Source organism: Amblyomma mixtum, chromosome 2, assembly GCF_055824585.1.
Source record: "Amblyomma mixtum isolate Tamu chromosome 2, ASM5582458v1, whole genome shotgun sequence".
NCBI classification, from domain to species: domain Eukaryota; kingdom Metazoa; phylum Arthropoda; class Arachnida; order Ixodida; family Ixodidae; genus Amblyomma; species Amblyomma mixtum.
Window position 1 is genome coordinate 191200637 of NC_143013.1, and position 12657 is coordinate 191213293.

Genomic DNA, 12657 nt, shown 5'->3' on the forward strand with positions numbered 1-12657 from the left:
TTATTCCTTTCCAAATACCTCTTAGTACTTCATAATTGTTGTACCCCCATAATGCCCTATGTTTCATTATCCCGGCGTCTCTTCGTCCTTTTGCCCTAAGGGCCTGTTCATGCTTTTCCGTGTATATCTGCCCTTCGTTTAGCCATATCCCGAGGTATTTGTATTCGGCCACTTTGGGTATTTCGTGGCCTTGTATTGTAAGCACCTGATCAGTTGTATCGTTAAAAATCATCACCCCTGATTTAGTTGCGCTAAAACTGAATCCTAGAGCGTCTCCTTCGTCTCCAAAGCAATTAACCAAAGTTTGTAAATCTTCCTGGCTATCTGCTAACAGTACAATATCGTCCGCATACATTAAACCCGGGAGTCGCTGCTCAACTACATTTCCGCCTAATCTGTACGATAGATTATAACCCAGATTACTTTCTTCTAGCCTTCTTTCCATATTTATCACGTAAAGCATGAACAGCAGCGGTGAGAGAGGGCAACCTTGCCTTAATCCTTTGTGCACCCCCACCGTTGTGGTACTTTTTTTCCCTTCCCATGTAATTTCAACTTCATTATCTCGGTAGATTTCCTGTAGAAAATCAATTACCTCATCACCAATACCTAAATCTTTCAATATGCTCCACAGGAGTTCCCTGTTCACGTTATCGTATGCACCGCTTATGTCTAGAAAGGCTATAAACAGAGGTCTATTTTCCGCCTTAGCTATTTCTATGCATTGGGTAAGCACGAACAGGCTATCATCTAACCGCCTACCCCTTCTGAACCCATTCTGAAGTTCTCCGAGTATCCTATTCCCTTCTACCCATGACTGCATTTTTAATTTCACCGCCTGCATTGCCAGCCTGTACATAACAGATGTTATCGTAATCTGACGGAAGGATTTTATGTTCATCTTATCTCCTTTCCCTTTATAAATCAAATTCATTTTACTCTGTCTCCAGCTGTGCGGAATTTGCTGATTTGTTATGACTGCCTCCAATGCTTTTATCAGCGCGTCCTTGCTTCTTGGGCCAAGTTCATTAATCAGCTTAATTGGAATTTCATCTATCCCTGCGGATGTGGTTTTAGGAATATTCGCTTCCGCCTTTTCTCAGTTAAGACTAGTCAGTTCTAAGCTGTTCTCTTTTGTGCTGTCCTGTGTTGCCGCCTCACTTGGGGAGATTACCCCATTGGCGTCGCTAAAAGACGCAGCTATAAATGACGTAATGTAGTCCACAGCATCGTCTCCCTCTAAACATTCTCCCTCAGCATGTATATTCTGTGCCTGCTTTCTTTGATTTGTTTTTCCCAACCAGCTTATATGGTTCCAGAATTTTCTTGGCCCCCCTTTATTTGCCTCGCGAACTTCAGCCAGCCATTTATCAGAGGACTGCTTTATTTTAGCCTGGACTAGGACCTAAACTTGCTGTTTCTTTTGTCGATAAGATTCCCATTTTTTTCCTATTTCCTCTACAGATAACTGCGCCCTCTTTGCTTCTCTGTGTTCCCTTGAAGCCACCCGTCGTTGTTCGATGGCTTCCTTAATTTCCATATTCCACCAGCTTCGTGGCTTCCTCTTTCCTCTCCAGCGGTTAACTCCTTTCACTTGTTTCATTTTTGTAGCGATGAGCAGTTCCAACTGATTATAATCCCAATTTTCCATGTGGCGTTCCTCAATTACTTCTTCTATATCGGCTGATATTAGCGCTATTTGTTCATCATTTAATTTTGCGTTGGCTTTTGGACTTCGTTGCATTTCTTTTTTGACTAGGGCTCCCAACTGTAGACTAATACGTTTATGATCACTTCCTAGGCTGTCCTTCCCCTCTTCGTCTATTTCCATTATTGCGAGCTTGCTATAGATGCCCTGCGACATTAGACAGTAGTCAATGGTTGTTTGCCTGTTACGGGATTCCCACGTGATTTGTCCCTCACATTTAGTTTCTCTATTGACAATAACTAAGTTGTGCCGCTCACACAAGTCTAGCATTAACTTCCCGTTACAATCTGTGTATCCATCCAGATCCTCGATGTGGCCGTTCATGTCTCCAAGCAAAATAATATCGACACCGTCTCCAATCTGCTTTATATCGTCATTGAGGCACTTAACTAGAGCCTTGTTTTCACACACTTAACTGAAGGCGAACCGGTGGAGATAGTATACAGAAAGTTGTGTAATAAACTTGACCAGCTGAAAGAAACGTGTACTCGGAAACTAGTGCGTAAAAAAAGGCGGAATCACAACTGGTTAAACCCCGAAATTATGCGGGCAATCGCAAATCGTGATTGGCTTTGGAAACGCTCTAAACGTGTTCCTAAAAATAATGACCTTCGTTCTGAATACAGAACCGCCAGGAACAGGGTTGTGGCCCTTATTCGATCCGCACGACGGCTGTACTTTCAGCAGCAGTTCCAACGATCCTATAAAAATCCTGCAAAAATGTGCTATCTGATTAAACACCTTCAGGGAAATGATAGGAACCTTTCTTGTTCGGACGTTTTGGTAGACGAACTTGTGTCGAAAGGTGATGATTTGAATAAGTATTTCACGCTAGCGGCCGAAATGGCAGCAGCACGGCAAGGCTTGAAATGTACACTAAAAAATTATTTATCAGCTTCCGCATATCTTCCAAGGCTATCAAAGGACGATCTTGCCAGGCTAGTGTTTAGCTTCCGACGAAACAAGCCCGCCGGAATAGATGGTATATCGGCTGCGCTGGTACAGCGGAATTTTCACGCTCTTTCGGACATACTGCTCTTCTTGATTAACGGGTTTCTGGAAAACGCCGTAATACCTGAAGATTTGAAAACTGCTATCGTAAGGCCGCTGTTCAAGGGAGGACAAAAGAACGCTATCGAGAACTACAGACCGATTTCTATCCTGCCAATTTTATCACAGATTCTAGAGAAATTCCTATTTGAATGTATGACTTCCTTCTTACATAAATTCGATGTCATTTCAAACCGTCAATATGGATTCATTAAGGGAAGAGGTACTACATTATTGCTTGAGGAATTTGCTGATGAATTGTACGCTGCTTTCGATCAAAACACGTTTAGCTGTGCTCTTTTTCTAGACGTTAAGAAAGCGTTTGATACGGTTAATCATGCTATTTTATTACAAAAACTGTACCTTCTGGGTTTTCGAGGACATTTCTATGCTATTCTAAAGAATTTCTTAAGCGGACGTTCACAAGTGGTCAGAATTAACAGCCAAATGGAGCACAGTGCAAAGCTCCCTGTGAAAGCGGGTGTACCACAGGGATCTATTCTATCTCCATTGCTCTTTAATATATTCACAAATGATCTCAGCTCAGTAACATCCAAGTGCTTGATTTTTCAGTACGCGGACGACACAGTTCTGCTCACGAAGCATATTAACTACGAGACGGCAGTGAATGTGTTGCAGGAAAACATTAATTATGTCATGAAATGGTTTTCCGAGAATGGAATCTCGGTGAACATAAACAAAACCAAAATGATATGTTTCAGAAATCCTTTAAAGACGCTACTTATAGACAGACAAGTATTCTTGCATGATCATGATTCCCTTCCCTGTGGTTGCAAGCCAATAGAATATGTAAACTCTATCAAATATCTTGGTGTTGTTTTTGACAGCAGCTTATCTTGGCATGACCACTTGGCATATCTGTGTGCTAAGCTACTGAAGGTTACATGGTTACTCTTCAATATGAAGTCTTTGGCGCCGATGTCGGTGAAAAAAACTATAATTCATGCACTTGCGTACAGTGTTCTCAGATACGGCTTAACTGCATTTGAGCCATGTCCTTCACGCTGGCATTGTCGTATTGATAGTATACTAAAAAACATGTTGAAGAGCATTGTGTACAATTGTCACATGCCATCCGGCACGGACGTCTTTCAGTTCCTAGGTCTTCCATCATTTCATTCTCTTTTTGTGCAGACAGTTGTTCAGCGGCATTTTTGGAATTCAGAGTTTTTAATTATTAATACTCCTAAACGGAAATTAAGGAAAACAATTCGTTATTATGTACCGCGCAGTGTAACTAGATACGAAAAAGCAAGGCGCTGTGCTTATGTACCCGAAATCTTTAATGAATTACCGGATGAAATTTTTGCTGTAACTTCTATGCGTGACCTGAAGATGCATCTGAAAGCCCTGTGTTGATCTTGTTATTCTTCTGTTAGAGTGAAGTTATGCTTAAAATGTTCGTTATTTCATTTATTTTTATTTTTATTTTGACGTATACTCTGGGTTTATAGTTGAATTTCTGAATACTTGTGCTGTTAACCTGTGTTTTCCAATTTTTGTTTGTTTTTTTTTGCTCTCGTTTGGTTGTAACGAGAAGCGTTACTGTATCTATTGCCTTTTTTGTAGTTCTGGCCGTAACTGCCGGGCCTGAACCTTATTGTATTAGCTACAAAGTGGCAATAAACATTATTATTATTATTATTATTATTAATAATATTATTATTATTATTATTATTATTATTATTATTATTATTATTATTATTATTATTATTATTATTATTATTATTATTATTATTATTATTATTATTATTATTATTATTATTATGAAAATTTGACAGAGGGCAACAGGAGGTTGTTTTGGCTAGCAAGAACCAAAGGAAAGAAAAAACACTACAAATTTGTTTGGGTTAGACCCGGCAAAATCTTCGCAAAGAAAGACGAAACCGCAGCTCTCATTCGAGTTACCTGTGACTCTGACATCGATAAGATAAAATGAATCACGGGTCCTTCACAAATTCACTCGAGTTTACAGACTTTGCTGCTTTTAAGGCAAACCTTGGCCGAAATGCAGGTCAGGAATTCACGTTGGTAAACTTCAATATTCGTAGTCTTCGCAAGTATTGGGAAGAATTCAAGATGTTAGCAGAGGAATCGGTGGGTTTTGTTGACATATTTGTTGTCACCGAGACAAATTCACCTGAATCCTGTTTACATTTGTTCGCCGTGAATGGTTACCGTGCTAGTTTTGCCACACGCGCGGCGCGCCGTGGTGGAGGCATTGCTGTCTTTGTGAACCAAAAGTACGATGTTTCTGTTGTCGACATCTCGTTTGCACATGCGGAATGTTTATCCTTAAAGATAGATCTATTGCATGCGTCCCTTACATTATTGGCTGTGTATAGACCACCATGTGCTAGCATAACACGATTTGTCACTGAACTCGAAGAGACTTCTGAAGCACAAAGCAGATGACTTGTTCTGCGTTGCAGGGGACCTGAACATCGATATTTTATGCCCAAATAAGATTCCTGTTTCCGATTACCTGTCCTCTCTGTCGGCTTTTGGAATAGAAAACATGATCAATGCCCCTACGCGTGAAGATCTCATGAACGGTCGACTGGTGAGGTCTTGCCTTGATCACATTGCTGTTCGTACACTCCATCACACCTTGTCCGCATGTATTATATCACAGCGGTTAGCAGATCATTATTTCACTGCCTGTCGTTTTTCGCCGAAACATAAGCTACCTGGAACCACTGCAACAAACGGCAGGGATGCTAATATGCTAACTGTCACAATTATAGATGAAAGAAGATTGGATATGCTGATAGGGTCCTTTCGCTGGGCACACTTAACTGAAGGCGAACCGGTGGAGATAGTATACAGAAAGTTGTGTAATAAACTTGACCAGCTGAAAGAAACGTGTACTCGGAAACTAGTGCGTAAAAAAAGGCGGAATCACAACTGGTTAAACCCCGAAATTGTGCGGGCAATCGCAAATCGTGATTGGCTTTGGAAACGCTCTAAACGTGTTCCTAAAAATAATGACCTTCGTTCTGAATACAGAACCGCCAGGAACAGGGTTGTGGCCCTTATTCGATCCGCACGACGGCTGTACTTTCAGCAGCAGTTCCAACGATCCTATAAAAATCCTGCAAAAATGTGCTATCTGATTAAACACCTTCAGGGAAATGATAGGAACCTTTCTTGTTCGGACGTTTTGGTAGACGAACTTGTGTCGAAAGGTGATGATTTGAATAAGTATTTCACGCTAGCGGCCGAAATGGCAGCAGCACAGCAAGGCTTGAAATGTACACTAAAAAATTGTTCATCAGCTTCCGCATATCTTCCAAGGCTATCAAAGACGATCTTGCAAGGCTAGTGTTTAGCTTCCGACGAAACAAGCCCGCCGGAATAGATGGTATATCGGCTGCGCTGGTACAGCGGAATTTTCACGCTCTTTCGGACATACTGCTCTTCTTGATTAACGGGTTTCTGGAAAACGCCGTAATGCCTGAAGATTTGAAAACTGCTATCGTAAGGCCGCTGTCCAAGGGAGGACAAAAGAACGCTATCGAGAACTACAGACCGATTTCTATCCTGCCAATTTTATCACAGATTCTAGAGAAATTCCTATTTGAATGTATGACTTCCTTCTTAAATAAATTCGATGTCATTTCAAACCGTCAATATTGGTTCATTAAGGGAAGAAGTACTACATTATTGCTTGAGGAATTTGCTGATGAATTGTACGCTGCTTTCGATGAAAACACGTTTAGCTTTGCTCTTTTTCTAGACGTTAAGAAAGCGTTTGATACGGTTAATCATGCTATTCTATTACAAAAACTGTACCTTCTGGGTTTTCGAGGACCTTTCTATGCTATTCTAAAGAATTTCTTAAGCGGACGTTCACAAGTGGTCAGAATTAACAGCCAAATGGAGCACAGTGCAAAGCTCCCTGTGAAAGCGGGTGTTCCACAGGGATCTATTCTATCTCCATTACTCTTTAATATATTCACAAATGATCTCAGCTCAGTAACATCCAAGTGCTTGATTTTTCAGTACGCGGTCGACGCAGTTCTGCTCACGAAGCATATTAACTACGAGACGGCAGTGAATGTGTTGCAGGAAAACATTAATTATGTCATGAAATGGTTTTCCGAGAATGGAATCTCGGTGAACATAAACAAAACCAAAATGATATGTTTCAGAAATCCTTTAAAGACGCTACTTATCGACAGACAAGTATTCTTGCATGATCATGATTCCCTTCCCTGTCGTTGCAAGCCAATAGAATATGTAAACTCGATCAAATATCTTGGTGTTGTTTTTGACAGCAGCTTATCTTGGCATGACCACTTGGCATATCTGTGTGCTAAGCTACGGAAGGTTACATGGTTACTCTTCAATATGAAGTCTTTGGCGCCGATGTCAGTGAAAAAAACTATAATTCATGCACTTGCGTACAGTGTTCTCAGATACGGCTTAACTGCATTTGCGCCATGTCCTTCACGCTGGCATTGCCGTATTGATAGTATACTAAAAAACATGTTGAAGAGCATTGTGTACAATTGTCACATGCCATCCGGCACGGACGTCTTTCAGTTCCTAGGTCTTCCGTCATTTCACTCTCTTTTTGTGCAGACAGTTGTTCAGCGGCATTTTTGGAATTCAGACTTTTTAATTGTTAATACTCCTAAACGGAAATTAAGGAAAACATTTCGTTATTATGTACCGCGCAGTGTAACTAGATACGGAAAAGCAAGGCGCTGTGCTTATGTACCTGAAATCTTTAATGAATTACCGGATGAAATTTTTGCTGTAACTTCTATGCGTGACCTGAAGATGCATCTGAAAGCCCTGTGTTGATCTTGGTATTCTTCTGTTAGAGTGAAGTTATGCTTAAAATGTTCGTTATTTCATTTATTTTTATTTTTATTTTGACGTATACTCTGGGTTTAGAGTTGAATTTCTGAATACTTATGCTGTTAACCTGTGTTTTCCAATTTTTGTTTGTTTTTTTTTTGCTCTCGTTTGGGTGTAACGAGAAGCGTTACTGTATCTATTGCCTTTTTTGTAGTCCTGGCCGTAACTGCCGGGCCCAGTCACTCAAGCCTCTTGTTGCCTTTGACTGGCCTGAACCTTATTGCATTAGCTACAAAGTGGCAATAAACATTATTATTATTATTATTATTATTATTATTATTATTACTGACTGAAACCATGGCATGGTTTCAAGAAAACAAGATAAATGTAAACCCAACCAAGACACAACTGGTATGTTTTCATAATCCGTTGCGAACTATCAGTAAGCAAATACCTGTTTACCTTCATTCCCACAAATGCTCGTCCTGCGCATGCCCACCCGTTCAGTACACTGATTCAGTAAAATATCTGGGTGTCTACTTTGACTCCGACCTGGCTTGGAACAAACATATGTCCTTTATCTGTACTAGACTTCGACAGATTGCTTGCATGTTGTACCGATTGCAATCGCTTGTTCCTTTACGTGTAAAAAAAATGATCCTACACTCCTTAGCATGCTCTGTCATACGATATGGTATAGCCTGTTTTTTCAATTGTTCATTGTTTTGGAAAAATAAAATTAATGGGCTACTCAAGAACATTCTTAAAAGTATTGCTTATAACACCAACCCCCCTGCACCTGGTATTACATTGTTTAAATATCTAAAACTTCCAGACTTTGACACCCTTTTTCTCTCCATCATTGTTCCCAAGTACTTTTGGAATACTCACTTTCAAATCTACTCCACCTTGGGGGATTCCCCTAAAAATTTGACCAACACTGTTCCCCTTCGACTTATTGATCAATTCGATCTCGCCCTACCATAAGCTTGCCGTCCTGGTTAGCTCAATTGGTAGAGCGACTGCTCCGGTGTAGCGGTGGTCCTGGGTTCGGATCCCGGACCAGGACGAATTTTTCTTTAATTACGAAGTTTCTGAGAAAGCTGTATAGCTTTCGTTTGTAGCCGTATAATAATAATAATAATAATTTTTATTAGTCCTCATAGAATACATATGATAACTTGCCAGGCCTGCCGAAGCATCTACATGGCTTGTATGGCAGAGCCCGGCAGCGGGGCAGAATCTGAATTCAAAAACAAATGGTATGCGTTTGTTCGGATTAACAGACAGCCAAATATACAATTGGAGTACACACTGAAAACACATTTTATCTTATAAATACGTTAAAGGAATATTTTTTTTTAAGTTCAACACACTTTCAATGTATTAGCATAAATCAGTCAGACAAAATAAAAGAAAAGACAACCACAATGAGCAATGCCATTGCGCACATACACAGAAAGGAACAAAACTGTATCGGATGCTCCGAAACATCATAAAATACGGGCCAAAAACACTATGCACCACCTATTTTTGAAGTTTTATTAAAGCTCTTTTGATTCCGGATCGTGTAGTTTGTTGTAATACTGTCTCAGGAAGGTCATTAAAGGTCAGGGGAATGTAGTATTTTCTAAGGCTTTTTCCGTATCGTGTTCTTATAGGAGGTATCACAAAACCTGTATCGGCACGTAAAGCTTTACCGATGCTGCGTCGCTGATGAAAGTCATAAGGGAGTAATTACTCATTGGCATCCACCCGAGCGCAGCCATACGGCTACAAAGGAAAGCTACACAGCTTTCTCAGAAACTTCGTAGTTAAAGAAAAATTCGTCCTGGTCCGGGGTTCGAACCCAGGACCACCGCTACACCGGAGCAGTCGCTCTACCAATTGAGCTAACCAGGACGGCAAGCTTATGGTAGGGCGAGATCGAATTAATCAATAACTCGAAGGGGAACAGTGTTGGTCAAATGTTTAGGGGAATCCCCCAAGGTGGAGTAGATTTGTAATAAGGGAGTAATTACTCATTGGCATCCACCCGAGCGCAGCCATACGGCTACAAAGGAAAGCTATACAGCTTTCTCAGAAACTTCGTAGTTAAAGAAAAATTCGTCCTGGTCCGGGATCCGAACCCAGGACCACCGCTACACCGGAGCAGTCGCTCTACCAATTGAGCTAACCAGGACGGCAAGCTTATGGTAGGGCGAGATCGAATTGATCAATAACTCGAAGGGGAACAGTGTTGGTCAAATTTTTAGGGGAATCCCCCAAGGTGGAGTAGATTTGAAAGTAAGTATTCCAAAAGTACTTGGGAACAATGATGGAGAGAAAAAGGGTGTCAAAGTCTGGAAGTTTTAGATATTTAAACAATGCAATACCAGGTGCAGGGGGGTTGGTGTTATAAGCAATACTTTCGTTAAGCTTTCGTTAACGAAAGCTTAACGAAAGTATTTCGTTAAGAAAGTATTTCGTTAACGAAAAACTTGCTCGTCAATTTGGTTTAAATGTTTACTCTTTGCTATGACAACCTGCTTTGTGATAAAGAGAAGGGGGCGGGGGTACAGTCTCTTGAGCATGCGCGGAATACAAGTGTAAAAATCTGTGATGTGTGCATTAAAACGTCAGTTGAGGTCTAGCGTGCTGTCCCGTCGGTTCCTTTTGCCGCTGTCCTTTGTGCTTTCTACGCTAGTTGCAATGTCGCAGTCACTACCGAAACACTGAGTGCTCTGAAAAGAGAAGAGGCTGTAAAAAGTAAAGAAAAGCGACTGTGTCGATTTTCTTTTGTGGAATTTTTTTTTATTTGTGACCTCAAGAAGAGCAATTTTAGATAATTTCGTTTACTTTTGAGCTTTGGATGGAACAAAACTGACTTGATCTTTTTTTACCTGCGCCCTTTATATTTCCCCGCGCTAGTAAGCGGAACGTGAAATCGCGTTTCCTTAATTATCACCGCTTCGCGTGTTGTCTGTGGATGTGGAAGGGCGCCCTGCTTCATCAGGCATCAGCATGTCCTTTCACTAGCACTGCTAACCATCTCATCACCGAAGTGCCCGAACGAGCTCCAACGCCAACCAACCAACATCCGGGCGACCCCTTTGGGCCCGCGACGCGGCGCGCTGGATAATTGAATGGGTGCAATTCTCGCCCTCCAGAGCCACAGCCCCGCCGGGGCGTTAGCGAGGCGTCGTTCACAGTCCGTCGGGCAGCGATTCTCGCTGATGGAGCCCGGCACGGACCATTGGATTTGCATGCGGAACCGTGAATGGCCCGGCGCGCGAGTCGCGTATGCCGTAGGTCGTTAACGCGGCGAGACACTTCCTTTCACCCCCGCCGGGGAGAATGGTGGTGTGGCCGTCCTTTTATTGCTATGCTACGCGAACACGACTGCACAACGAACGTGGCGACGGACGAAATCCATTTCGAGCAATGCGCGAACATGAAAACAAAGAGAAAGGATGAAACAGGAGGGCTGCTGCTGCTTTCTTGCTTTTTTTTTAGCGGGTTACTACAGTGTGCTCTCGCTAGACGTATATTCGTATGCCGGTATACGTATCGACACACCGGTACAGTCTAGACTTATCTGGTATAGGTAGACACCAAGTGGCAGCTGCTCGCCTAAGTTAGTTGCGAGTACCGAGCATATCTTGTGCGTTTGCTGAGCTAAAACCTCCTTATTAGGGAGTTCCACTCCCTAATAGCATATTGCGTATTAGGGAGTGTGCTAAAACTCCCTAGCGGAGAGTTTTAATCCCTGATGCCACACTACCTATTATGGAGTGTGCTAAAACTCCCTAGAGGGAGTTTTACTCCCTAATAGCATACTCTCTATTAGGGTGCGTGTGCTAAAACTCTCTAACGGGGAGCTTTAGCACACTGCGGAGACTCAATAGTTTAGACCTTTATCGGACCGGGGCCGCCGCGGTGGCTCAGTGGTTATGGTGCTCGACTGCTGACCCGAAAGACGCGGGTTCGATCCCGGCCGCGGCGGTTGAATTTCTTTGGAGGAGAAATTCTAGAGGCCCGTGTACTGTTCGATGTCAGTGCACGTTAAAGAGCCCCAGGTGGTCGAAATTTCCGGAGCCCTCCACTACGGCGTCTCTCATAGCCTTAGTCTCTTTGGGACGTTAAATCCCATAAACCAAACCTATATCGGACCGGCCGGGCCCCTGCAGCGCACGCGCGATGGCTGATGCTCCTCTCCACCTGGAAACTGCGCGTGCGCGACAGGCAGCCGGCTAGTCTGCCAAGTCACCTGCGCTTTGATTAAACTCTGCGCTGTCGGTAAAACGCTTGGCGGAAAAAAAAAAGACAGGCACAAAGCACTCTGTAGGCATAACTGGTCGCGTAGGCAGGCCGGAATGTGAGTGCGGCTAGGACGATTACGGCGTTTATGACCTGTGCCCGTATCACGGAACTGTCAAATCAAAAACTCGTCAAAAACTTGTCAAAAAGCCCCGCCGTAGCCGCGCTCCTATTGGTCGGCCGTGGCCGGCGGCCATGTTGCTTTCTTGCGTCATGGCTGGCGTTTACGTCACGGACTGACAGAAGTGGTGACGTTGCACACCTAATTATGCAGGCGCATTTTGACGTTTTTTTTTGTTACGGCTTCGAGGCGGTCAAAATTGGACCGTTCCGTTTTTGACAGAAAATGGCGGCGGCGGCAGCGGCGTCGTATGGGGCTGAGGCGGCTGCGGCGACGCGAGCAACGGCGAAGGAGGGCGCACGAAGACGCGTTTGACTTGCCGGACGAGCTGTTTCGACGCCTTTTTCGATTGGAGAAGCAGACTGCGGTGTGGCTGTGCGACGAACTCGCCGATGAATTGGGAGGTTTGCGTGCGAGTGCGCTGTCGGTGCAGCGGCGGGTACTGTGTGCACAGCGGTTATTTGCGACCGGCGGCTGTCATGCAAGCTTCGGCAGCCGACGTCACCTCTGTGCCACAGCTACATATAAATGAAACATGCTTATGCTGGCAAAGAACTTTATTTTTCCCTGCAAATCGCGCTTCGTGGTCGTCTTCTGTTTACCGGTGAAGGAAAAAGAAACAGGTGACCACACATCACATACAACGCTT